This window comes from Lipotes vexillifer, unplaced genomic scaffold, assembly GCF_000442215.2.
Source record: "Lipotes vexillifer unplaced genomic scaffold, Lipotes_vexillifer_v1.1 scaffold677, whole genome shotgun sequence".
Lineage (NCBI taxonomy): Eukaryota > Metazoa > Chordata > Mammalia > Artiodactyla > Lipotidae > Lipotes > Lipotes vexillifer.
The window spans coordinates 1,003,955-1,016,504 of record NW_006795070.1 but is presented as its reverse complement, the minus strand read 5'-3'; positions in this window follow the sequence as shown (position 1 = coordinate 1,016,504).

Here is a 12,550-nt window from a genome sequence, read left to right as displayed (position 1 = left end):
TAAAAAAATAATAAGAAGACTGAACAAAAGATAGTCTGCTGTTTATTGTTACTGTGAACCAGCAATTCTAAACAATGTCAATGATTAAAATATTTTGTTGTTCTAAGTCCAAAACAATTGGTGCAATAATTATTGGGTTTTAATAATACATATGTAAAGTTCAAATTAGTACATTTTTATTATGTATCTTTTCACAAACTTGGAAGTTTATTTGGAGGATTATCAATTATACAATGAGTCCCCAAAACAGCCTCAGCTACAAATAGTCTTACTAGACATCTCATCTTAGAGGTTTAATAAACATTTTAAACCCCCAAATTTCAAATATGAACACCATATCTTCACCCCAAAATCTGGTCCATCCACAGCTTTCCTCATCTCACTTGATGGCAACTCCATCTTTCCAATGGCTCCAGTCAAAAGTCTTGAATGGATTCTTGTTTCTTCTCTTTCTTTACATCCCATAGCCAACCAGCGGATCCTGATGGCTTTACATGTAAAAATATATCCAGAATCTAACCTTCTCTGACTCACCACACCGACTCCAGTACAAATCCCCATCACCTCTCACCTCTCATCTCACCTCTCACCTCTCACCTGGAGTCTAGTAGACTCTGTTCTGGTCTTCCACCATTGGATCTGCCATTGGACCCCATGGTTAGCCAGAGTGATCTTTTAAAATCATATACTTACTGGCTCTCTGGCACAATGGATAGCACATTGGACTTCCAAAATCATATACCAGATCATATCTCATTTCTGCTCAGAACCTTTCAGTGGTTCTCCACTTCTCTCAAAGTAAAACTAAAAATATTTGCAATGATTTACAAACAGGTACAGTTGGCTCCTCCTAAAGCTTTACATGAATTAAAGTGCACAAATTGGAAAAATGACACCTAAGACCTTTGTTCCACTAATAATCTTTCTAATAATGTATCCTAAGGACATAATCATAAATCAAAGCTAAAATTTGGATTTTATTTCTCACAGCATTGTTTATAACAACCACAATAATAACCACAATAGATGACATTGATGGAGTGCTTATTACATGCCTTTTTCTAAATGCTTTGTACAAATCGACTAATTTAGTCCTCACAAAGCTTCATGAGATATGTATTATCATTGTCCCCATTTTATAGGCAAGGAAACCGAGGCATTGACAACTAAATTGATTAACCAAGGTCATACAGCCTGGAAAAAGTATAAACGGAATCTAAACTCAGGCAGCCTATCTGCAGAAATCATGCTTTTAACTATTTTGCCAAAAGAACAAATGGACTAGAAACCAGGTAAATGTCCAACTATACAGATTTGGTAAATAAAATAAGGGGTAACTATAGAATCATTAAACACAATATTTTCTAAATCTTTAATGATATGAGAAAATATTTGTGATGTTAAGTGAAAAATGAGTAGATCATTAATAATAATCTGAATTTAACAAGTACACATACACAGATGCATACATGTACGAAGACATACACACATATACATATTTGTGTATCAAAAAGCAAATATCAGGACATTTTAATAAAGATTTCACAAAGGCCCAATTACTAGACGATTTTATTTTCTTCAACATACTTCCTCTTGTATTATACATTTTCTTCTGTAGTTGTCTTCATTTTACAACCATGAAAAAAACTTACTTAAAAAAATGTAAAAATTTTTATGTCAAAATTGCTAATTAAATGACTATATGATAAGTTCATAATAAAGTCATGAAGATTATGGCAATATGTAATAATAGTATAACAGGAGTTTCCAAACTTCTTCCTTACCAAGGAGGATTTATAATTTTCCCCATCTAAATCCCAAAGTTTGGAAGGTCCTATTTACTTGAAAAGAATGCCTTTAATTACTTTTACTCATTTAAGAAATACTCAAAGACATAGAATTGCAAGATTCATACCTTTATGATGAAACCGAGACAACCTACTTCGCTAGAATTCCTAACAAAAGCAAAAACATAGATTCTTAATTCAGTTAAGTCAAACATAATAATATCACTAGGCTTTTTTAAATGTTGATAATTACTTGAAGACTCTCATTTCCACCCTACAGAGAACTTTAAATTTGGAGGCTCCTCTGTAAGTGATGATGATAAACTCTTAAATGAAAAGGCAGAAGAGAAAATTATTATTGCACTTGAATTTCTCTATCAGTTTGGAATGCATTTGGCTTTGAGGAACAGAAAACTCACCAAGCAGAGCTGGGCACTACCAGGCATAACTGTACAGACATGTACTAACTCATTTCGTCCTCACTACAACCCCAGGAGGGGATGGCACTCTTACAGATGGAGAAAAAGAAGAACACGATGGTTAAGAAATACATCCAAAAAAATATAGCGATGAAACGGCATATCTGGGATTCAAGCCCAGGTGTTGGACTCTAGAATCACTTCCTTCTTAACCCACGTCATCCTAATGACAGAAAAGGGAGGGACTCCCCTTGTTACCCAGAAAAGCATTCATTGTGACTTGGGTCTCTTCTGTGGTTCCTGTACATAGGGAGCTTGTGGGAAGCATAAGGAACCCAGAAGTCGGCATATTTTTTTAATTCAAAATGGAAGCCATTTGGGACTTGTGCTAATGCAGCACTTTCTCTACCTTTCTGTCTCCAGTAAAATTGAGTGAAATGCCTTCCTCCTCACAGGAAAGAACCCACAGATGAAACCAGGAGACACAGTTGCTCTCCTCGGTGAGCTGTTTGAAGGGCAGACAATTCCTAGCCCATCCATTACCATGTAAATAATTAAACATCCTGAGCCTGCAGCCAAGGTTGGGAGGTCTGTGGAGGAACTTGCTGTAAACATGAGTGAATGCAAGCTTGCCCAGTCATTAGCTCCTCTTAGTGGCTCTCTGGCCTTCAACCAGCAGTCGGCTGAGGTGTTACTGTCCTTGAGGAACAGAAGCCCTGAGGGAGGGGTAGCCTGAAGTTTCCTCTCAAGTGACAAGCCTGTTCTTCACCTCTTGAGTCACAGGACCTCACCGCTCAGTGTGAGCTGCTCCAGCCCTAAGCTTGGAAACTGAATTGGTCAACCGACTGCATTTGCGAAACCAGGACAGAGCATGGTATAGTCTATGTATGTGGCATTCATGACAGATGGTCAGGCGATCCTTTATGTATCATGCTATTGAGTCCAAACACAATTATTTTCTTTGCTGAAGATAAGTAGAGACATGAATAATCCAGAAAGACAAATAATGCATTGATGATTTACATTTGACATTTAATTATGTTTTACTCTTACATGTGAATGAAGGCATATCTGCCAGTCTTTAGTTAATCACTTCAAGTAGCATAATAAGGCCACACCTGTCAAAAAAAAAAAAGAGAGAGAGAGAGAGAAAGAGAAATAAATTGTCTGGGAAGCTGTCCAGTTTCCCCAGTTTGCCCTCCTCCTCAAGTCCAATGTGGAAATTCTTCCACATTATGAATAAACAGATCACTCTCAGACTGATGGCAAGGGTTCACCCTGTCCGAGACCTTCCTGGATTAGGTGAAGATGACCAGTGTTTGAGTTTCAAGGGACATCGGGCAATAAACTAAACAGAAGGAGCTGAGATGTCAACAGAGCCCTCCTTGTAGAGTGGACATCATTCATAAATTTGAAAGCCACTTGAATAAACTTGAAATCCACACTAAAATAATCTACCCACAGATAATCAGGGTACTGGCAGTAGGCAAATCCAAACAATATTGAAAAACATAATTAAGGAAAACCCTTTATTCTATTAGAGTGCAAGTATAATCAAATGGAAAGACATTGCAGCTACCAGTTTTGCTACTGTGAGTCCGATCACATGGTCTGATACGTGATTCATGATCTATTCCACACTGGGTAAATAAATGTACTCTCAATTTTATTATTGCATCAGGAGGTATTAAAATTCCACCTCTTTTCTTTCACAGGAAGGTAACATAGTTGAGATGGCAAAGTTATTCCAAATATTTGTCCCATTTACCCACCCAGCATTGTTTAGAAATAGAAGAACACACACGTATTTGCCCATACGTGCATTTGCAAACACATGTGTGCACACACTGCACTAGGGCAGCTTTAGAACTCTAAGAATAACTTGTGCCATCTCAGAAGACTTAGAAAATCAGCAGCTACACTGGAAGATCTTTAATAAGGAGGGTGGTGTCTAGAAAGAAACTACAGTCTCTGGAGTCAGAAATAAATCTGGGTTAGTATACTTGCTCTACCCTTGAACACTGTTTCCCCTTAAGCAAACTGATGACATCTGTAAGCTCCAGTCTAAAAGAGCACCACAAATCCCTAATTCACTAATCTGCCTGTGGGAAAGAACTGATCCCATATATAAACTGCTTAACCATGCCTGGCACAAAGCAAGGGATTCAAAATGATTAGTGTCCTGCTATTTCCTCTTCTTGACAAGTTCCTGTTTGGGAGGATTTCCAGGGAGGTAGGTCAAAGTGGACACACTCCTGAGAATACTAAGGTCTCTGGAATATTCTTTCCCTTCTGAAAGTACTGTTGATGGATTTGGAACCTCCTAGTAAGATTTTTTAAAATCACATTTTGTAGTATTCTTGGCTTCGTAGATCAGTATTTTCCCAGGGTCCACCTGACATACCCCCAGTCTGTCATCAACATTCATCCCATGCTTTTTTTGACATCTGTGAATCTTTCCTAGGTTTCGCTATATGTCCTTATTCACTCACTCATTCATTCAACGAATAGCTTGTGCTAATCTTATATTGGGAATATATGGCAGCTAAGATGCTTCCACCTTCTTAGAGATCATGTCTTTGAGGAGGTGACAGACAGAAAAGAGATACCCAGGCACATAGTGGTTTAATTATTACTTAGGACATTGTGGTGAGTGTTGTGATGGGGACTCCAGGAGAGAATGGGGGTGGAAGTGTTGGGGTGCTGGTTGCCATCCTAGAAAGGATGGTCAAGGAGGCCTCCAGGAAGAGGGGGTTATTAGGGCAAAGTAGGGATGGACTTCCAGGCAGAGAAACAGCTTGTGCAAAGGCCTCGAGCAGGAAGAAAACGAGAGTAGCTGCTCCAGGGGAGCTTCGAAAAGGAAACAATTGGGGTTACAATACATTGTCAGATTCTCTTTTCTAGATTCTACTTCACTTTTACAATCCTGAGCTCCTTCCTGAGGACTTATTTGCATAACCTTCTCAGGATAGCTTTCTGTGGCTTTGTCCCTATTTATTTATTTAAAATTTTCTCTTTGTTATGTTAAGAGGTCAATTTACTAAGCTAGATTCTTTTTCTCTTAACTGGAAAAATCAGAGATAAGTGTTGCCTGGATTCCTACTGCCTTGGAACGGTTTTCTACTTTTTAATCTATGAAGGATTTGTGTAACTTTTTTGGTCTCATTAATGCTCCCATGGGAAAAAAAAGCATGGGCCATGTACATGGCTTCCCACCTCACTACAGGAAGCCCATAGCCCACTACCCTCCTGTTGATACAGTGAATAGAGTCCCAAGGTGGCCTCCTGTGTCCGCCCCACACTCATCCTCTAGGGAAACTTCCTTCACACTCTGTGGGGTACACAGTGCTTCCACAGGCAGCAGCTCCCCTGGAGACGGGCTCCACAGTCTACAAAGGTCAGCTCTGGGGAAAAGGCTGCGGGGCTGCAGGTGACCGCATGTTTTGTGCAGGAGTCTTCAGCCAGCCTTTCCTCCCCCGTGGCAGCGCTGAGTTTTCTTCCAGCTGATGCTCTGAAAGGCACCTCAAGCTCTTTGTGGACCACATCCCACCTTCCTCTCCTCTCCTCTTATTCCCTCCCGCTCCCTCCCACCCCCACATAGAACCAGTGCTGATTGACTTACGGCCAGGCACACGTACCAGGGAATCAATCAAAAGGTCCTTTCCCGCACAGAGCAGCTCTCTCCTCTCCACAAGTCTGCTCCCGCTGACATTTCCTGCATGCCCAGACTCAGCCTGTTTGGGAGCCTCCCACCTCCCCCTATCAATCTGGACTCAGGCTGGCATCTGGGCGCTCAGGGCTCCAGCGGCTGGCTGCTGCGTGGAGTCCTGACACTCTGCCAGGTCAACACTGGTTTGGCCCATTTTCCTTAGCACTCACCCGCTGGACCCACACTTCCAGTTGGCTCTCTCTCTCCCTGTGTGAAAGGGCTCCCTGATGCCTTAGTTTCTAGCAGTGCGCCCCTTGCAGCCTTCTGGCTAAAGGATATTGAATCAGGTCAAAGCCTTGGTTCACAGAGAGAAATCAGTTCAATGCAGACTTTACGCCCTCAAACAGCTTTTCTTGCAGACTGTACCTGCCGGCCTTGGCACTGTCTATCTTCTTTGATTTTCCTGACTGTCTTTCCTCCTTTCTGTGAAAGTAGAATGGGCTCGAGGACCTGAGGGAATTCATGCAAGTATTTCACTTGGACTTGGTTACAACTTTTATTAAGCCAAATTCTTCCCCTTCTGTCTAGAAAAAAAAAGAATCCCTCTCTCACTGTCTCTTTCCCCACACTGATACTCTCTTCTTTCTTTTCTGAAAAGAGGTGGCAGTCCCGTGATAACAAGGCTGCTTCTTATACAGCATATCTCAACTAATTCCCACGTGTCGACTAATTGGGAAACACAGAAAACCAAAAAGAAGTAAATTTAAAAGTCATCTATCTTTAAAGAGCAGGAGATCACACCTATTCACATGCCATGGCGCACTGTCTTCTCTGCATTAGACACACAAAGAATAAACATATACACATAGGTGATCTTCTTTTTATATAAATACTTAAAAGTGGTATTACTTTACCCAGCAATTTTCTTTGACCAGGAATTTTACCTCTAGAATGGACAAAAACATCAGAATGTGTGTATGAGGCTATTCATTACTACCATCACCATATTAGCCCCAAATTAGAGACAATTTTAATTCCCAACCATACTGGACCTGTTAAATAAATTGTGGGATAACTGTTTAATGTAATACTATAAGAATATTAAGAATAGTGACATAAATACATACAAATTAATATACAAACATGCTCACGGAATATTGAGTATGTGTAGCATGATAAATTTGTGCATATATATTACCTTTTGAAACAATATCCAAAGTATTAAAAATGCTTCTCTCTGGGTGGGTATTTGGTGAGTAATATATGTTTTTAGCTTGTCTGATTACATTAGTATTTTTACAATCAACACTTATGCTCATGTAAAAAGTTAATAGGACAAAATATATAAGAGATAATATTTTCCGCATCATTATTTTTCTCAAAAATAACAGTTAATGGCACTAGATGCCACAGTGTAGTTAACTATTTCTCTATCTCAACTCCTTTGTTTTATGGGAGGTGGAGGAAGTGAGGGTAGCTATTCAAGAAGTACTTGACTAACTTATGGACAAGCCTGGATTAGAACCTAGGTCCTCTGTGGTTTTGCAGGTGTTACAAATCCAGGAAATTTTATGACAGATTTTAAGAGTGCAATGTGTATGTGTGTGTGTTTGTGTGTGCGTGCGTGTAACATATGGGCACAAGATGTCACATTATTATTTTAAAAAGAGCAGTTAGAAGTTGGCTTATAAAATAATTAGTTACACTTTTTTAGATTCCTATTGTCATCCCAGTTTTGAACCTGAAAACCATTTCCCACTCTAACCTCATCTCAATTTTCTCTACACCAGTTTTTCTTAAACTGTGGTCTCCAGCATCAGCATCAAGTATCAACTTGTAAGAAATGCCAATTCTCAGGCCTCACTCTAGACACACAGAATCAGAACGTTGGAGGTGACAGGGGGAGGGGGGACTCGTGTTTCAGCAAGTCCTCTGGGTGATTCTGATGCCTGCTCAAGTCTGAGAACCTCTGCTCTATGCACATCACACCAGCAAGGTCAACAGGCAAAACCAAGACAGGACAAAAACCAGCCAGCAGAAAAACTAGAGTGGTCATTATTTCTCATTAGTATTTTCCTTCGTCAAATTGCCTTTCTTTCTGCCTCAACAGCCTCCTCTTCCCACAAATAATAATAAGTAATTGTAAATAATGTGGATTCTAGCATCAGATTGCCTAGGCTTCAATCTCAGTATTAGCTTCATGACTTTATGCAAATTACTTAGCATTTTGTGTCCCTTTCCTCATCTATAAAATGGTTTGAAAATCATAGCGCCTACCACCTGGCACTATTATACGTGCAGATTTGAGTGTCAGGCTGTGGTAAGCATATATAAGTGTGTATTAGCTATCTCTATTACTCTGCCCAATACCCAAACTCTATTCTGTGTTTTGGGTCTATCCCATCAGAAGCCCTGTGTGCTCTGAGTACCCACCATCCCCATTCACACTTTCAGGTCCTGTGTTCAGTCACCTAGATTTTCTAGATTGGTAATATAATTTTCTTATATTCTACTCTGTATTAATGATAACCAGTTGTTTGGGGTTGAATTGTGTCCCCCTAAACATATGTTCAAGTCCTAATCCCCAATACCTGTGAATGACACCTTGTTGGAAGTATTGCCTTTGCAGATTTAATTAAGTTAAGATGAGGTCATACTGGCTTAGAGTGGATCTTAGTCCAATAACTTGTCCTTTAAAGGTGAGGAAAATCTGGACACAGATACACACAGGAAGAAGAACACGGGAGGATGCTGCCTCAGCCAAGTAAAGTCAAGGTCGTCAGGAACCACCAGAAGCTAAGAAAGGACAACGAAGGAGCTTCCCCCAGGGCCTACAGAGGGAGCATGGCCCTGCCAACACCTTGATTTTGGACTTCTGGGCTCCAAAACAATGAGACAATAGATTTTTGTTCTTTTAAGTTGCCCAGTTTGTGGTAATTTGTCACAGCAGACCTAGGAAACTAGGATATTAATGGTTCAGTATATGGGCCCTACAATACACATACATTAGTATCCTACTTATCTAGAAAACATGTTTTCACCATTTTCAAGAGTACAGAGAATAGTCATGAGCGCTGGACTTGAAGTCAAAATCCCTGGATCTAAATCACAACCCTAATACTTTCTAGCTATGCAAATTTTATAAATTCCTAAGCTCTCTAAAATTATTATTTTAGCATGTAAGTTTGCCAGATAAAATACAGAACACGCAGTTACATGCGACTTTCTGATCAATAACAAATAATTTTTAGTGTAATTATGTCCAGGGAACATACTTATAGCAAAAAATAAATATGTGAAGCTTAACATTAACTGGGAGTTCTGAATTTTTTTTGGTTAAATCTGAAAACCCTACTCACATGAAAGTATGGTTAATAATATCTAATTTGTACTCTTTTTGCACAAATCACAGGGAAAATTGTATGTGAAAATGCTTTTATAAGTACTTGACAAATGCAAATAATGATAAACCAGCAGAAATAACCTTTGAGAGACTCAAATAGAGAACATAAGTTATTTCATGAAGGAGCTCTCAGGCCATCATTCAGATTCTACTCATATCTAATTTTCATAAGCATGATTTCTCTGGTTTAATTAGAAGAGGGAGGTTGAATGTAGCCAGGGGTAAGATTGTGGGCAGAGGTCACAGAGACAAACATGCAGATACACACACAATATATATTTGCATTACGTATATAATTATATATTTGTGTCTGCATTTTATAATTGTTCTTTACAAGTATATATACTTGGCAGTAAAGGATGGAAAGAACAATTATAGAAAGCAGACACAAATACTTGGAAAGCCATAGTTTGGGGTCAGTTATTATAGGGGGAAAAGCAACCTTATGCAGCAAGAAATCTCAAGCATATCATGGTTTCATTAATCATAGTACAGTGATTAATGACAATAATTACAACTCTGTGTCATTGGATAAAGTTGACTTGTGTTTGTTATGCTGCCTTTGTGACAGCAAGGCTGCATGTAGCATTTCAGAAATATTTCTCTCTAAAACAAAAATCTAAATATGTTTAGACACAAAAGAGTGATCTTCACTCAACTAGACATTGTGCTCCTCAGTAGATAAAACATCAGCATATTTTAAGAGTGGTCTTCTGGGGCTATAGGGCCTTAATCCCAACATTTAATGTGCTGGTGGAAATTTCCAGCATTTTGGATCCTTGGGGAGCCCCTCAACTGACAAGGAAAGGTTAGTTACTTATTTTCCTCCACAGATAGCTGGTCTGCAAAGACTGTTTTTAGATGACTAAGTCAAAACAGAAATACTGAGTAATTCATTAACTAATGGTTAGCATAGAGAAGTGAAAATAACATAAGGCAAAAAAAGAAAAGTTTGTTGAATAAAAGTCTAATGGAGTCATATTTTTCCCATCTTTAAATGACAGAATTCAATTCCAAACACAGTGCCAATTTTTATGAGCCTAATATCTGCAGACATCTTCAATAGTTAACTATTGAATAAAAATAAAATGGAAAAATATAGTCTTTCAACTCAAGAGCTTAGTAAGATAGAAAATAGGCATCCATGAAGCCATCACAGACTCTTTGCCCTATAATAATGAAATTTTATAATTTAAGCCTGCAATTTCCAAACCTGTTTGACAGTAGAAACCTTTCATTTTCAATTTCAAGGAATCTCTACTAACATTCAGTGGAAAACGCTGAACTGCAGGATACCTATCACTATTGTCTAACCCCTGCCCAACTCTTTTGCATCATCTCTGGTCTCCGCTACCCAAACCTTTTGAATTTGAGCCATGTTGGAATATTCACTATCAAGTTGTGGAAGCAATAATTCTACAAAGTGGGATGGGTATAACATAGGGAATACATTAAAATTTATTGGATATTGAAAAACCTAAGAATTTCTGTTTAATCCAAAAATTAAAATACAATAAATTTTGTAGCTACCTCATGTATAGACTAACATTATTACATATACATAAGTTATAAATTACATGTATATAATGAGGGTCTATGCTCAAAGTATTTTTCCTAAAAGAGGTGTGCAATTAAAAATAAAGGGACCACTGCTCTAAAGATTCTGGGGTGTCTTTTCTCATACTATTTCTATTCCCATTTCCTTTTTCTGTTTATGGGTAAGTCTATTCCACCAGACTACAAGTTCCTTAAAAGGTCTTTGTAGACCCCTCAGCCATTATAGCATTAGGGATTCTATAAAGATTTTTTGAATAAACGGACAAGTGTGCAAATGAATTCCCAAGCTTGGACGCATTGTTTAAATCACACACAAAGGAAACCTGAAATAGCAAATCACCTTTCTGCCAATTTAGTTTCCTTCTTGCCAAATTCATACCCTACCCAGCCAAACATTCTTTACCTTGCATTTGTTTTTCACAGAGGATCACTAGGAAATTTTCTCTTTATATCCATTTCTGTCTGGTCTTCAAAGCTTAGATAGATGCGAATGCAGAAGATAATCCCAGCTAGAAATTAGAAGCTATGGGAACATGTAAAAATTGTAATTATTTATGGTGGAAAAGATAATTAACTGACAGATGCCTTGCCCTAATTATAACACACTGTCAATTACTTGGCCCCATTTATCAAGATTTCCCACTTCTCCAGATCATTTTGCTGCTCAAATTAGTATGTGTAGGGATCTTTTTTTTTTTTTTCCACTCCCTTCATTAGGCTAATGTGCTTATCCTCTTGGAGGTTTAGAAATGACTGTAGAATCTTGTTCCACTGCATAACACTTCCCCAGGCACTTTCTCATGTAAGAGAAAGGCTTGAGACATCTTTCAAGATTATCCACATCTGTATAGATCCAGATTGTTCCCTATATACCTTAATTATACTGAGTTTAAAAAATATAAAATAAAGATCATGTCCAATTGTTCAAAGTAAAGACTGAAGAAAAAGAAAGGCCAGCAGGAGAGATTTGTGTTAGAAAAAGACTGGCTATCATCAACAAGACCTATGGAGTATTAAAAAATAACAAGTGCCACACACCTTGGTTTAGGGCCTGCAGGATAGGATAAAGAAGTCCAGGATTTTTTCATCTTTAAATTTACCTATAGGAAAAAGTCAATAATTTTTCAAGTTTCTTTCCAACTGTTCAGGGATGGGAACAATGGCTATGTGTGAAGATTGCCAAGGATACAGAAGAGACATGGTGGTGATTTATACATTTGTTTGCATTTTGTATTATGCCACAGAGTGAAGAGAGGAGGGATAGTTCTGTCTAGCATTATGACTTAGAGAAGGTGTTGAGTTGTGGGTTGGTGAAATCACACCTAGAATACCACGGTCAAGTTGGGACATCACAGCTGCAGGAAGAAGGCAGTAGATAATTGGAGGGAGTTCAGAGACAAGCAAGGAGAGTGATAAAGGTGTTGGAAGACATGACTTACGTGGCAAGATTGATGCCCCAGACTATCCATCCATAAGTATAGCTTGCCAGAGGGATGACTAAGGTGATGACATGATAATCCTTGAAAAGCATAAACAACCAAGGAGCAGGAAGATGACTGGGGTTGGAGATGCTCATAACATACAGAGATGAATAATTAATGTTTCCAAGGGCTGGAAGGAAGGGTTTGTCTGAATATCAGGAAACAACTGTGCTCTCAAAGTAGTTAATTAAACTGAGCGGGATTTTTTTGTTTTGTTTTGTTTTACCAGAATTACTTGGTTGTTCCTCAATTAT